The following is a 5,567-nucleotide window of genomic DNA, read 5'->3' as shown; positions in this document are numbered from 1 at the left end:
ATATATATATATATATATATAGACATACACACATATACATCGATGAACGTATGTATAATGATAGACTGATACATGAATAAACTATCTATATCAAAGTTTTATTGGAACACACAGTGATGTGTACGTTTGTTGGCTTAATGATATTTCTGGTTTTGAACATTATAAATTTTATTTCCTGTTATTTATAGTAGTTGTCGTGTAGCCCGATATCAAACACAGTAGAAGGGACAAAATCCTTTATTTCTAGCATTGCTGTATAGAATGGCAACATCCTTTCCAAATGAAGGTTCCAAGTCTGCATTTAGTAAGCGCTATACAGTTCTATATTTAAGAGATGAGAAATTATGTAGATTATTTGCATTATTGACATTATTTACATTTGATGGATATTTGTCCTATTCTTGTTTGTTGTGAACACAACGTTTCGACTGATATACCCTTTAGCCTTCATCATGTGACTTGGGGACATTTCGAACCTGGGTTCTCATTCTTAAGATATTTTTCGATGTTATTATTATTATCATTATTATTATTATTATTATTATTATTATTATTATTATTATTATTATTATTATTATTATTATCATTATTATTTTTATTGTTGTTGTTGTTATTGTTGTTGTTAGTAATCGAACTCGGAATCTTGGGATTAGTAGCCCGTGCACTTAACCACTACGCCATATGCCCGTGCGCATATGGCGTAGTGGTTACTAACCCCAAGATTCCGAGTTCGATTCCAAGGAGTGACCTGAAAAATAAAGACAATAATAATGATAGTAATAATAATAATAATAATAATAATAATAATAATAATAATAATATTAATAATAATAATAACAATAACAATAATAACAACAACAACATCGAAAAATGTCTCACGCATGCGAAACCTGGTTCGAGATTTCCCCAAGACATCTGATAAAGGCTGGAGGATATATCAGCCGAAACGATGTGTTAACAACAAACATCCGTCAAATGTAAATAATGTAAATAATGTAAATATCATGCTCTATGTTTGAAACAAATGAAGCGGAAACTCTTTTCACACTTGAAGGAGTGGAAATTCGGTCTCACAGACAATGCCTTTGTTCAGTTCAATAAGGATTGCGTGAACCAACTCATCTACGAGAAATCGCGGTAGTCCATTAGGGAAGCCCAGGTCTCATGTTAGCGTCGGTCGTTATCTTCACTTCATAGGTAAGGTCCAAACACACTTGCTGCATGAATGCCACATGCTCTAGACGAGAGAGATACGCTTCAGTGCTCGTCTCTCACCGTCAGCTTATACGAATATCAGCAAAGGTAACTCGTAGACAGAAATATAATTTATACACTGAATCGTCATGGACGAAGGAAAATGGTTTCTATCTTCGTTCCCATTAGCAAGCAGCACAGATTTGCATACATACTAATCAATGATCTGCATTTAATGACATTGGAAAGGGCTCATCCACGACGAAATACTTGAAGACAGCCCCTCTGGCAATGCAGTAAATGAAGCGGAGGAACAAGGCAATCCAGTTAAAATACCCCGACTAGCAAATATCCACCTTATCATATTGCAAACATGCCAAGCCTGAGAATACTTTAAATGTGTAAGTCTTTTAACATCTGAGACTGCAATTCATGCTCCCTAGGATACTTGGCATCTTCGAGTGATCCAGTCCCCTCTGCGACTTTAGCTTTGGTGAGATTTGTCTTGCCCCTTGGTGCGAATTTTGTCCTCAGAGGGATTTTATTGTGATTGGATTTAGGAATGCACAAAGTAATATCTTCATCTCTGAAGGATTACCTGCTCTGCAGAGAGAACGACTCCTAGCAGAGTTCTAAATGGCTGATGTCGAAGACCACTTCTTAGTACAATGTCAACGAATGGTGAATAGCAAATTGGTCAATCTAACGTGAGATTACTAAAGTCCTCCCATAACAAGGCTTTGGGCAGTTTCAATCTTTCTGCTACTGCATCTCACAAATAAAAGAACAGCATGTGTAAAAATGGACATATGATTGGAAGGGAGGTTTGTGAGCGAGAACATTTCAATCGCGGAAGTTTAGTGAGGCCCCACTATTCGCATTGATCTTAGAGTCAATATTCCTCCCAGTCGCTCTACTATTTCTTCCACGTCTTGTGACCAGTGGCAACATGAGCATTACAGTATTGTTGTAGGACACATGACTCGGTCATAACTACATCTAAAGCTGCAGTGACGTTGTGAACGAAGGATATGTATTTGTCCTCAAGATTTGCTACATAAACTAGCAGCAGCTTCAGTAGTCATTATTTAAGCCTAATCGTATTGAAGAAGATCTTTCCAGCCCAGTTAGATCCACTCCATAACACTATCTTGTAGTCGAAGGCTTTTTAGAATCCTACTCCCGTTTGTGCAGATATATTTGGCGCTAAAACTTGATCGAGTAATTTCTATTCTCCATCCAAATCTATAGCGCTAGAGACATGGAACCTTTCAAACAAGCATCCAACTATATGTAGCTTGCAGGGTTTCACCTCATTCTCTAGTTACTGCTCTCGATCTGTAAACTCTGTGATATTCCTATTCGCAATCACTAGCAGTTGTTCATTCCTGGACCTGCTTCGATATTCCAGGACATGCATTGCGTCGTTTTCACTTTATCCTTCTTAAACAACTTGCAGGCTTCTAACTGGTTGTATCAGCATTAGGTGTAGACTACAAGTTATTTCTCGATAGGATCCTTGTACCTAAGATCCAAACATGTTCCTTGATAATCCGCACTTTAATATGCTTAGACTGTTGAAACATCTTCCTTTCGCAGATAATGGTGTAGATATTTGTCTCAGGTGCGAAACTGGTATTTCTTATAAGATTTCGTACTGAATCCGTGAATATATTTAAATCCACATAGTGTGAATTAAATACAAACACAAACACACACAAACATACACACCTAATGTATGTGTGTATGTACATATGTATGTGTGTGTACACATGCGTGCACGCTTGTGTTTGGTGTCAATGTCTTTATGTGTGCCTTATTGTCTAGTCTTCATTGAATTGCAGTTTTGCCTACTCTCTTCCTTCGTCAGCTCCCGTGTCAATTACAGATTACAACGATGCAAACATATCGACACATACCTGAGAATTCTTAAGTCTTGATTCTTTGATTTATTACACGAATTGCGCTTTGGTTATTTGTTTATCAAATGTGTCTTCCACATAACTTACTGAACACCACGTGCTAGGTTTGTTCCATTAACCTTAACGCTTGTTATCTTACAAACAGTTCGCTGTCTATTATTTAGAAAATCTCTTTATTCATGTATTTTTTCGTTAAAAAAATACGATTTTTGTTTATTGTATATATAGTTTGTTTATTTTCTTTTATCAGTCATTTACTTTCCTTTAAATGAATTTCATACTCTTTCATCGACCGACCGAAAATAATACTCTCAATATAATGTGATGCTACAACGAATAGAATACGTTTCCCCACTCCATAAAAAATGAAAACAAAATGAAAAACATTCAAATCTTTATTTTCTTTCTTTATTTATCTGATTCTGAAATAAAACAAAACCTTTACATTAAATTGCTTTGAAGGCTAGCAACATGTCGATGCCAAAAATCAATTGCAAAACATCTAAGAGTTCGGGGGAAAATAGCAGCAAGTAAATAAATTAAAATTATAAAAGAAGATAATAAAATGGAGGTTGAGTCCGATTTAGGGTATTACTTTTTATTTTAATTAGGATTTCATTCTCATAACAAGTACCAAATGTATACTGCCAAATTTTCCCGTCTAATTTTTAAATGTCTGATTTAAATTATGTGACTATGATCTTTTGAGGAAATTTCTTTGGCGAAACATTACTCATTCTAGTTTTTTGGTCCATTACAAAAAGTATAAAAAATTATGCCAAACATAATAATTGACACAGTCCTTTTACTTTTTAGTCTCTTCATTGAATTTAGGAGAGTATATTGATTGATGAAAAATCTATAGATTCAATTGTATTGTAAATAACATTAAGACAAATAAAGAAAAATGTTTAAATTTTTGTAGAGGAAATATGCTTATTGTTTCATGTATCTAAAATAATCGTTAAAAACGTGCCATTTTCTTTATTCCACTTTTCTTTAAAACCTAAATTTCGGAATGGAAGAATCCAAATGCCACAATAAATCAATGTATTTCACTAACACCTCTTGATAAATTAACTCTTTATTTCGAGAATGGTCAAAGCTATTTATGTTTTGGGCAGATGATATTCGCCTGTATTCACATAACAATTCTAAATTCATCTGTTATGTTTGCATAGCTAAATACGTAGGTAATATGCCTTCATTCATAACAAAACCAAATAATTAGAAAAGAACGACTATTGGTGACTGCAGATTTACCAGGGTGCCAGGGATTCTTTTCCATTCCAGTTACGAAGAAAGCGGATATCAATATGGTGTCAAAAAAAAAAAACAGGAAATGGTAAATCTAATCGAGTTAAACGTTCCTCGTGAAGATAAGAGGGACGCTGCTCAGGCTTGAAAGATTAACCGTTATGTAAACCCTCTCGAGAAGCAGGCTGGAAAGCGGAGCATTATGCAATCGGCGGAGCATTTTCCGATCGAAGTTGGATGTAGAGGGTTCGTTGGACACTATGTTAGGCTTAAGTCTTCGTAAACAAAATACTACCACGCATGATATCCAAACTACAGTGGAAAAGGCTAGCCACTGGATTTGGTTAAGAAGAGATGATGAGCAATGGCTAGAAGAATATTGAGATAAATCTGATAAACAGTTGATTTAGCAAGCAGGGCCTCATTTCAGTGAGGAGTGAGGCAGTACGCAATGGTGCTGTCGAAAAGTAGGCCCCGAAACGGCGCTTATTCTCCCATTGATGACCCTATATACATGTTGGCATCCGGTATGCGGAGGTTTTAACTGATATCACTTGAATTTGCAAGTTGTTTGGAAAACAACTAGAGAAAAACCACCCTATTGTGAACTCCATCAAACTAAGTATGATACCCGTCCATATTGCGAAGTGTCAGGTTTCCTCTTCTTGAGTCGGAAGTATCAAATAAAATTCCTAATCTTAATCGTTTTTCTGCTAAACCTAGGTTCACAAATGCTCAGAAAAGAATACCGCAAAACAGAAGACACTAAAATAAGTAATAACAATAGCAAATGTAGTAAGTTCAATGAAAATTATATATTCCTTGTGACAACCGTATGAATGAAAGAAACAATACAACAATTCACATGTTGTAATATGATTACTGGTTTTCACTTACTGGACGAATGGATTCCTACAGTAGGGTAAAAAAAGGTTTAAAATATAAGATCTTGTCCGAGATATCGGAACAAATAATGGATTAGTCTGCAAAGACTCGGTTATAAAGTATATTTTTCGATAGGAACTCTCTACCTAAGATGCAAACACTCCCTTTTTAATCGGCGAGTTAATATGTTTATGCTATCAAAAAGTTTTCGCTTCGGAGCTTGTGGTTTTTCTTTTTCGTGTTAGGCACCAAACTGGTATTTCTTATAAGTTTTCATAGTGGATCCGCGAATATATATATATATATATA

This window comes from Octopus bimaculoides, chromosome 5 (genome assembly GCF_001194135.2).
Source record: "Octopus bimaculoides isolate UCB-OBI-ISO-001 chromosome 5, ASM119413v2, whole genome shotgun sequence".
In the NCBI taxonomy this organism is placed as follows: Eukaryota; Metazoa; Mollusca; class Cephalopoda; order Octopoda; family Octopodidae; genus Octopus; species Octopus bimaculoides.
This window is presented reverse-complemented; position numbering follows the sequence as displayed.